The 10,492-nt window shown below is 46.2% G+C and overlaps 1 pseudogene; it reads right to left on the reverse strand.

Annotated features, from left to right (window-relative positions):
• Positions 1–1,276: 1,276 nt before the first annotated feature.
• Positions 1,277–4,684, reverse strand: LOC105074234 (mediator of RNA polymerase II transcription subunit 22-like; annotated as a pseudogene).
• Between the last annotated feature and the right edge of the window lie 5,808 nt (positions 4,685–10,492).

Consider the following 10,492-nt stretch of genomic DNA (forward strand, 5'->3'; position numbering starts at 1 on the left):
GCCGATGACGTGGAGCTACGAGAAAGCTCACTCACTCACATGGGTACATGAGTCAGCTCAGCCACGGGGGAGAGTGGTTAGGCTGTATCTACTACCCTGAAAATGTGTATTCCCTTGACCCCCAGTCCACCACTGGTAGTCATGCAACAGAAGTGTGCAGAGATGTGCACAGATCAGAGCACTGTGTGGACAATTATAAAACCCAGAAACAAGCTCATGTTCATGACAACAGACTGGATGAATAAATTGCAGTATAGTCAGGAAATGCAGTCCTACAGCACAGTGAAAATGTGAGAACCACAGCTGCAGGCTCCCATGTGGGCGATTGCAGAGTGAGGGCAGCCAGACGTGACAGAGCACCCATGGCATGACTCCTTCAGACGAGGGTCAAACCCAGGCACAACCAGTGCAGGGGAGGAGACCGCCTCCCTGACCCCCACCCACCACCCCTGCATTCCCCGGTGTGGGACACGGCCATGGGGGGTTCACCTTCCAGAGCTCAAACTGCATACACTTCAATAAAAAAGTTTATCTAAAAACTGTAACTCACCTTGAAGTACTTGTCAATTTTGGATAAGTTTATTCTTTTCTTGGCACCTAGTTTATAAATGTTGCTGACACTCCCATCCATCAAGTACAGACCAAACTTCATGACCTGAAAGTCACAAAATGGCACATACAGCTCGGACCTGCAAGTTTAATTACCCATGAGGCATTACATTGCTACAGTTCATAATTTTTTTTAATGGTTTATTTAACAGTTTTTAACAGTTTATTTAACAGTCTCATTACAAAAATAACCAGAATGTGTGCAGCAGCAAAATTAGGAAGGATCTTGCCTGACTTCTGTAAAATCAGGCAATCCCACTTCCCCACAGCCCTGCAGGGGCAGTCAGCACAGGGAGCTTCCAGGTGAGGCAGCAGGCAGAGCTCTGGGCAGGCGGCCTGGTCTTGGCTAGTTCTGTCCACTCTGAGCACTACCTCCCCCCACCGTGGTAAACAGCTCAGGTCGGGCCTCCCAACACTAGGCATCCTTCCTGCCCCACTGTTAGGTCCCCAACAGGACAAACTGTCCTGGAAACTTCCCTGTACCCAGCCAGCCAGAAGACAGCAAATAAGAGGTGATGACTGGAGGAAGGATGGGCCACCTCGGAATGGCTGGGAGAACACTCCTAGGTGGGCTCTCCCTGGGCTGACAAGGCCACAGTGGCTCCCCCAGAGGGAACCAAGGCTGAAGGGAGCTGAGGCTGTGGGGGCCCAGAGAGGGGCACTGGATTTCATTCCAAAGGTCCTAGGGGCCCAGGGAGGGGAGCCCTGGGAGGCTCAGGTGTGCTCTGTGGGGCCGGGGCTGCTGGCATGGGAGTGAGCAGGGGCTGCTGCCTGCAGAGGGCCAGCACTGGGCTCTGGGGATGCCAGCAGAGGGGCTGAGAGGCCATCAGCAGAGTCTGTGTCGAGGTCCAGCCTCCAATAAGCTTCGCATAGAGGCAGATCATTAGCTTCGCAAAGACTTGAGCTTTTCCACCACTGGAAACCCAGGGAGAGACAGGAGCAGGCAGGGTGGAAGCCAGGGGAAGGAAAGTGAGATAGAAGCAGAGTTAAGAAACAGACCACACCCCGGACCACCCTCTCCTCTGTACTGGTCCCACCAACAAGCAGGCCTGGCTGAGGGGCAGGCACATGGGGGCTGCCCCTGCTTCAGGGTCCCCCAGGGAATCCTAAAAGGAGTCTTCTGGGACCAGCCACCAGCAGGCTGTGTGACCTCAGCAGGTACCTTCCACTGACCAACCCGTGTCCTTCCTGCCACATGGCCTTCCTAGCCCCTGCTGTCACATCCCATCCTGGCTCCAGCTGCCCTCCTCCTCCAGCCTGACCACACACTCCGTTCACAGCTGCAGGAACCAGTGTCCAGAGCTTGCTAGAGTCCCTCCCTGATCCTTATGCTTCACAAGGCCCCTGAGGGCATAGACCCTGTCTCCTTTCTGGGTCTGCCCCTGGCTGGGACTCAGCCTAAACTGGGCAGCAGTTAGGAGCGGAGGCCCTGCCGTTCTGTCTTGCACCACTGACCAGCTGTGTGACCTCAAACAGGCCCCTTGAACTGTCTCCCATCTCTAGTACGGGCACAGCCAGGGCGGCCTCTCAGGGCTGCGAGAAGACTTGGGATGCGGATGCAGGTGAAGAGTATGGCTCTGGAAGGTGGTCAAGGGGGGTGCCCAGAGCATGGTCCTGTCCCTGCAGTCATCTCACTGGCTGTCTCCCAAATCCTACCCTGCTCCTAGCTTCCTCCTGCACTCCTGCCCCCAGTGTTTAGTCTCCAAAACCATCCAGACACAGAGCAGTGTCCCAAGGAGAGTGGAGGGTGAGAGGAAGAGAAAGAGCAAATCGTGAGCAGAAAGCAGGGCAGCAAGCATGGAGATGGGAGTGTGGGCAGCAGGGAAGCACCTGGAGGACAGGCTGAGCGCCGGCTCGGGGGCTGGGGCACACACAGCCCGTGCTGGGGGATGAGCCGGAGGAGGGGAAGACACAGCCTGCTGGTCCTGACTCAGCTGAGCCCCAGCCACTGACATGTATTTACAGATGAGGGAGGAACTCAGCCTCTGGATGTACCAGGAATGGTGGGAGGGGCTCCCAGGCCAGACCAGAAACCATCTAAGTGAACCAGAGACTGATGGACCAGGAGCCAGGATGTAAGAAGCCCAGCTTTCAGGACCCCTGGGTTTTGCTGTGGGCCTGGCCCTTGGGGGCAGCAGAGGGACAAACACAGGGACATAAGGGATTCTGGGATTCTGCAAAACCAAGCAGGGCTGTGAGCAATGTCCCAGCAAGGTCTGAACCCCCAAGAGATCCACTCCAGAACCCCTCCCTGAAGGCCTGGTGTGTAGGAAGTTCTCGCTGCATGTCTGCTGAGCCGATGGGTATCAGGGAAGAGAGGTGGCCCCACCCTCCAGAAAGGTCTAAACCGCTCCAGCTGGGCAGTGAGAATCTCCCTTCCCACAGAGGCCAGGATGGGCAGCAGGGACCCTGAAGGGGGCACTGAGTCCAGTGCAGGGAAGCCAAGTCTCAGACCAAAGGTGTGCTGGCTCTGGGTGTCTGTGGCCCCAGCATGGTCTCCACAGGACAGAGGAGCACTGAAAATCCATGTCAGAAAAAAAAAAAATTGTGCAGCGAGGGCGAGAGGGAACATGGACTTTGTGTCTGCTAATACCTCCCAGTCTCCAGCCTCAGTTTCCCCACGCATCAGTTACACTTGGATTCTGATTTCTCAGGATGCCTCCAGCCTCAGGTTTCAGGATTCTAAGTGGTCATGCGCGGACCAGGGAGACAGGTCTTGCACACTGCCAGATCCCTGGGGCCCAGCAAGGGCCTGGCATGTCAGATGGCTCCAGTCTGAACAAGGTTGAGTTGAAAGGGAACTCAGGGGTCTAAGGACCCCAGGCATGGCTGTCAAGGCCATTCTCTGGGTTTTTTCTTCCTCCTTCCCAGGACCCTTACCCCTGACACACACACACACACACACACACACACACACACACAAAATGGAATTACATCCTTGGGCGAGCACCGGCGTCCTGGACGTGGGCCTGGGAGGCCAAGAGAGCTAGCCCAGCCTTGGCCAGAATGTTTAAATGCTGATGAGACAGCTAAGCGGAGTAGACAGGCCCAGAGAGAGGCAGCCATCACCCCAGGCAGAAAGGCTGGCTCGGCCCTCCCAACCTTCGAGGTTCTGCAATTTTCATCCTGATGCCCAGGCCCTGGTAGATGGTGTAAATTGTCTGTCAATCAGATGCTCTGACTGTGAGGTCTGCTCTGAAACCCAGGCACACGGCTCTGTTGCCAAGACAGGGAAGGATTTGAAAAACAAGACCTTCAGGCTGCCAGGTGGGGTTGAGCCACGCAGGCTGGCCGGGCCCAGGTCCGCAGGTCCGCTCAGCTCAGGGTCCAGCCCTATTTGTACCTGGATGAGTAATACTCCTCCTCCAGCTCGTAGAGGTCGATGGAGACCTCATCCTGCAGGGCGACGAGCTTCTGGTCACACTCCTCCTGCAGCGCTCGCAGCTGCTGTTTGCGCTGGTTGATGGCCTAGTTCACTGACGGGAAGTCGTTGAGGATGAGGAAGTGCTTGAGGTCAGACACCAGCTTCATCAGGGACTCGTCGGCTCGGACGATGTTGGCGGCTCGTACGTGCATCTCGTAGTTGTCCTGCTTGCCCTGGGTGGCCCTTGGCACCTGCGTCTCATCCTCAGTGTTGGCGGTCTTGATGATCTCGGTGAAGTTGCGCATGATGGACTTGACGTCGCCCTTGAGCCGCTTGTTGTAAGACTGCAGCAGCGTCTCCTTGCTCTGTGGCAGGGCTCTCTGCTGGGCCATGGCCGGGCCTCGGGCAGGGCAACAGGCACCTGGTGCGCGGAGCTGGGCCCGGCGGGCACCTGGCCGGGGCGGGGACCAGCACGCGCCCCTCCCGGAAAGTCCCGGCTCCCGGGCGCCTCTCAGGGCTGGCTGCCGGGCCATCTTTTTTTTTTTTTTTTTTTTTTAATGGAGGTACTGGGGATTGAACCCAGGACCTCGTGCATGCTAAGCACGCTCTCTACCACTGAGCAATACCCTCCCCCCTCAGTTTATAATTTTGAAATGACAAGTCATTCTTTCAAAAATTGAAGTATAATTGACCTTCAACAGTATGTTAGGTCCAGGTGCACAACACAGTGATTTATTACTTCATAGAGTAAAAAATGATCACCATGATGTCCAGTTACCATTTGCCACCACACAAAGATACTACAATATTATTGACTATATTCCCTATGCTGTATATTGCATCCCCACAACTCATTTATGTTATGACTGGAAGTTGGTACATCTTAATCTCTCTCATCTACTTCATTCATCTCCCCTATTCCCCCCCAGGAACTGGGAACCCCATTTGTTCTGTTTTATGTTTGTTCTTTTCTTTTTTAGATTCCAAATGTAAGTGAGATCATATAGTATTTGTCTTTTTCTGTCTGACTTATTTCACTTAGCATAATGCCCACAAAGTCTATCCATACTATCACAAATGACAAGATTTCATTCTCTTTCATGGCTGAGTAATAGTTCATTATGTGTGTGTGTGTGTGTGTGTGTGTGTGTGTGTACATAATCTTCTTATGTATCTATCAATGTACACTAAGGTTGCTTTTGTGTATTGGCCATTGTTACAATGTTGCAATGAACATTGGTTTGCACATATCTTTTCAAATTTGTTTTTCTTCACATATATCTCCAAAATGGAATTGCTGGACCCTATGGTAATGCTACCTCTCACTTTTGGGGGGAACCTCCATACTGTTTTCCATAGTGGCTGCACCAATTTACATTCACACCAACAGTGTATGAGGGTTCCCTTTTCTCCACATCCTCACCAACACTTGTAATTTGTTGTCTTTTTGATTATAAACATTCAGAAATGTGTGAGGTGATATTTCATTGTGGTTTTATTAGTTTTTCCCTAATGATGAGTGATACTGAGAAACTTTTCATGTGTTTGACGTGGGGCTTAGAGCTCTCACTCCTGTGGAAGGGCCTCTGGGACTTCACAAATTTTCAGCTTGTGGGTCACCCCCCTGCCCAGGGGGCATGGGGCCTGATTATATGGTGAGAACACCCCTCCTACCTTCCTGCTGTGGTTCCCTCTTTATGTTTCCAGTTGCAGAAGATCTTTTTTGCTAGGTTCCAGTCTTTTTTTGGATGATTGTTTAACATTCCGTCGTGGTATCGTTGTAGTTGTGAGGAGAGGTGGGCTCATGGTCCTACCACTCCACCTCTTGACTGGAAATCTTTTTAATCTCTTTTTATATATAGTGGTTAACATTTGCAAATCTCAAACTCCCAAATTATCCCTTCCTACCCTCTTTCCCCCCGGTAAACATAAGATTGTTTACCTGTCTGTGAGTCTATTTCTGTTTGATAGATGAGTTCAATAGTTTCTTCTTTTTCCTTTTTTTTTTTTTTAGATTACACATATGAGTGATATCATATGATACTTTTCTTATTTAACCATCACTGGAATGAACACACTGCAGCAAATAGTTATCTAATACAGGGGTTGTCATGCTTTTTCTGTAAAGAGCCAAATAGCAAATACATTCAGCTTTGTTGGTAATACATTTTTTTGTTAGGGCTATTTACTCTTGAAACATTGTAGCATGAAAACAGCTATAGCTAGTATGTAAACGAATGAGTATGGCTGCGTTTCAAAAAAAGTGTATTTATGGACACTGAAATTTGAATTTCTTGATTTTTATGTTTATAAAATATTCTTCTTATGATTTTTCCAACCATTAAAATATGTAAAAGGCACTCTTAGTTCATGCTGTACAGAAACAGGCAGTGGGCCAGATTTGGCCTGTGGACTATCATGTGGTCTATCCATAATATAATATATGGACAATATGTTCCCGATGAAATTGCTAGAATGCATACTATAGAAGCAATAGTCAAAGATATAATAGAAGAAAAATTTTCTGCCTGTAGGTTAAATGTACTTACCCTATCCTCAGTTGGGAAAGAAGACACTCTGGCTGGAGCTATTAGTGAAGCTTTATGAAAGTAGAGGCATGGACTTTAAGTGGGGAGTCTTGACAGATGGTAGTTAATCAGTTAATGAATGTGTTTGACATATGAATGAAGGGGAGAATAAATGAGTACAATATAAAAAATAGGTGAATAGAGTGTGATGTGGAAGGATTCATGTCATAAGGAGGATGACGACAAAGGACAGAGAAGAAGCAGCCTTCTGGGAATTCCCAATTGTTCTGCTGGGCTCAGGCAGAGCTTCAAGTGCCAAACAACCAGCAGGACTACATTTGAAAGACAGAGAGTGCTACTGAAGGCTTTAGGGCTATGGATTGCATTATTTCCTGTTCTGTTACTATCAAAGGTAAGCAAAGCCAGACACTAGTTAAAATGGTCAGGACAGATTTTAATCAGTACTATACTATTGCAGTGGGGAGGAGAGCCCAGCATAAACTGAACTCAGTATCAATTGTCAGCATCTGAGAAGTGAAACATTACAAAGGGGTCCTCGATTTAAATGCTGATGAGGCCAGCTGGGTCTGCTGGCTGGCAAGTATTGAAGGGAGTTGGAGACAGGGGCTGCATCCTTCCTGGCAATCACATTTCAAAGGCATGGCTTTCAGGTACTTAGGAAAGACACTCTCGAGTTGTAGGAGATACTAGTCTATCTGAAAGGGGCAGAGGAAGGAGTCACAGTTGTCAGGCCTTTTTAGTAAATGCTAAGGCAAATGAAATTCTTTCGGCAGCCTTCAGCTTCCTCATGCAGGCCCTTTCTGGTTGGGGATTGGTTAGAGTCATTCTAAGGATATGGCCTTCAGCAATTAGAAAACATGTTAGTGTTTAAGTCTTTTAGTGTGAATTGGGTAGGGGTCAGGGATGGGCAAAATCATTTTTGTTGAGAGTCTGTGGGTTTTTTAGGCCAAGGTTGAGGTCTCATGGAGAAGAGGATTTGGGGGAGCCTGGTGAAAATTTGATCAGGGAGTGAATCTTTGTCCTCCCATGCTGGTTTGTGTATTTGGACATGCATAAACTTCCCTGGGGGTACAGTCAGTCCAGCCTGATTGAGTTTACTGAGAGACAGCTTGCATTTGGGTGTGCTCTGTTCTCTCCCTTCCTGAAATGCCCTTGCATAGTTTTTTCTCCTGAGGGAAGCCTGCTCACCCTCTAGGCAGCTGTCAAGTATCTCTTCCTTTGTGAGGCCCCCCTGCATTTATTTGCATCCCCCTCCTCCCTGAAAAAATAACCCCCTTCCCCCCATTCAAGCATAATGAATTGCTTTTTCTGCTGCATCTCTTGTTGCTAAATCACATGACCCTTTAAATTTACTTTCTGAAACTATTATGAAATAATAAGCAGGAAAGCACCTGCAGGCAGAGGCAGCATCTCATCTGTCTTGTATCTCAAGTGCATAAGGACACTTTCGAGGGAAGTAGATGATTAATAAATGTTGGTTGATTTTTGACTGATTTTCCTTCTTTGGAATGATGACCTAATTAATATTGATGTGTCAATTTTGATAGTGTGCAAATTAATTTGGCTTTTAAAAAAAAAATTCCTACTGTATCTTCCAATGAATGCACAGGCATTGTCTTCCTGCTTCAAGAAATTAATTTAATGTCTTTAATGTTACCAGAGTAAGTATTCATATTTGTGACTGTAATAATGCTTAATCCTATACAGATTGAAGGTGGAATTGGTCCCATGCATTTTCAGTGATAGTTAATTTACTACTTTATGTTAAGAATAAAGGCAATATGAAAAGGCTACCTACTATAGAATTCCAACTCTGACATTCTGGAAAAGGCAAAACTATGGAGACAGTAAAAAGATCAGTGGTTACCAGGTGTTACCGGGAAGGTGCGATGAAGAGGTGGAGCACAGAGATTTTTAGGGTGGTGAAACTATTCTGTGTAATATTATAATGGTGGATACACATCATTGTACATTTGGTGAAACCCATAGAATGGACAGCACCAAGAGTGAACTCTAACGTAAGCTATGGGCTTTGGGTAGTAATAATAATGTTTCAGTGTAGGGTCACTGATTGTAACAAATGTACCACTCTGGTGTGGAAGGCTCTGTGTGTGTGTGCGTGCGCGTGTGGGTGTGAGTGTGTGTGTATGTGTGTGTGGTAGGGGGTATATGGGAACTCTGTACTTTCCGCTCCATTTTGCTTTGAACCTAAAACTGTTCTAAAGAGTAAACTCTATTTAAAACACATACGAACAAAAAAGGATCTCAAAATTTTGTCAGTAGGGAAATTAATAATCAAATTGTACTATATTCAAACAAGGTTATACTGCACACAGTGAAAATATAACCATACATATCAACAAGAATAAATTCAAAGAACATAGTGTTGGGCAAAAAAAAATTACAAACATATGTATTATGATACCATTTATATCATTTTACAATATGAAAAACAATTCTGTGATTAGTATTAGAATATAGACGTGTAATATTGTTGTGAAAAAATGCCCTTGAATGATAAATTCTAAATTCAGCAGAATGGTTACTACTGCTTCAGGGAAGCAAACAGAATAAAATCAGGGCTGGATACCCACCTGGTTGAATTCACCTTTGTATGTAATAATTTATTTTTCAGTGCATGTTGAAACATGGGTGTTTATTATAATACTTTCATACTATTTTGTACTTCTGAAGTTCTCCATTAGAAAAGAGCTAATGGAAAATGATACTTTATTTTTAGCCAGAACATTTAAAAAACTAATCAGTAAACACTCAAGTAATTAATCTGGGAAATTCTGATGTTGTGAATAATAATTTTTTGTCTTGTTAGATGTACATTTTCAAGATCATGCCTTAAAAGCCTGCAGCAGAAATTGCTTTACTGGGAATTATTGTCATTCAAGGTTTAGTGTGGGGATAAGACAGTCACCTTGGCAGTCATGAAGATGAGAACAGAGCGGAGCTAAGGTTAGTAGCACTAGAGAACTACACTGCAACTCTGAGGGCTCACTGGGGGTGGTTTGGACTTGGTGACTGAAGTTTACCACCAGTCTTTCAGTTCATAGGCCTCGATCTGCATAAAACATGCCCTACATTGAGTGTCAGGATTTAGCCTATCTCTCATTCTTACGGAGATGTTGACATTCCATGCGTGGCTTTCCTCTCTGATTTTTCTGTAGTCTCCTGGTATTTTTTCAGTACCTTGTTCCAAGGAGCTGCTGCCAATCAAGTGCACCTGAAATGAAGCTGACTTACTTTCCTGGGTGAGTCAGGATAAGCTAAGTCATGCTTTTGTAAGAAAAAAAATACGAGCCCCCCTCCCTCAAATCCCAGTGGTTTAATTTGTGTGCCTGCCGCCTGCCCAATACTGATTACTTGTTTGCCAAAGAGTATCAGTTTAACAGCATCAGAAACACCAGAATGGTATTTATACCCATGGGGGTTTACAGGGTATGTGGCCAGGGTCCATTATTGGCATAATACCTGTCTCTCAGTATCTTCAGCTGCAGAATGTGTGAGGTAATTGTACTTGCCTTACGCTATCATTATAATGACTATAGGAGATAGATAAAAAGTTCTTTGAACAGCATCCTCTGTAAGTGTACAGTAGATGTAACCAGTGGTTTTTAATGTTTATTATTATTAATTAGGATGCCATTCAGTTGTTTTCCATCACTGAAGAAAATTAAATGTGAATAGATTCTAAAAATGAGTTTGGATAGATTTCTAGGAGAGTTTCTTTCTCTTAAAGTTAATTACAAGTTAACATAACCTATAAACAGTGTTGTGGGTTTTATATTTTCAGAAGGAACAGAGTTTGAGTCAGTTTAGAGATTTACTGGTTTTCAGTTAGAAAGGATTCTCTCTCTCTTTCAGATTTCATATGTGTTCTGTGAATTTTTGAATAGCTGTTAATTATTCATTTAACAAGTATTAATTGAGCTTCTAGTAAGTTTTAGGTTCTAGGGAT

The sequence above is a fragment of the Camelus bactrianus genome, chromosome 18 (genome assembly GCF_048773025.1).
Source record: "Camelus bactrianus isolate YW-2024 breed Bactrian camel chromosome 18, ASM4877302v1, whole genome shotgun sequence".
Classification (NCBI taxonomy): Eukaryota; Metazoa; Chordata; class Mammalia; order Artiodactyla; family Camelidae; genus Camelus; species Camelus bactrianus.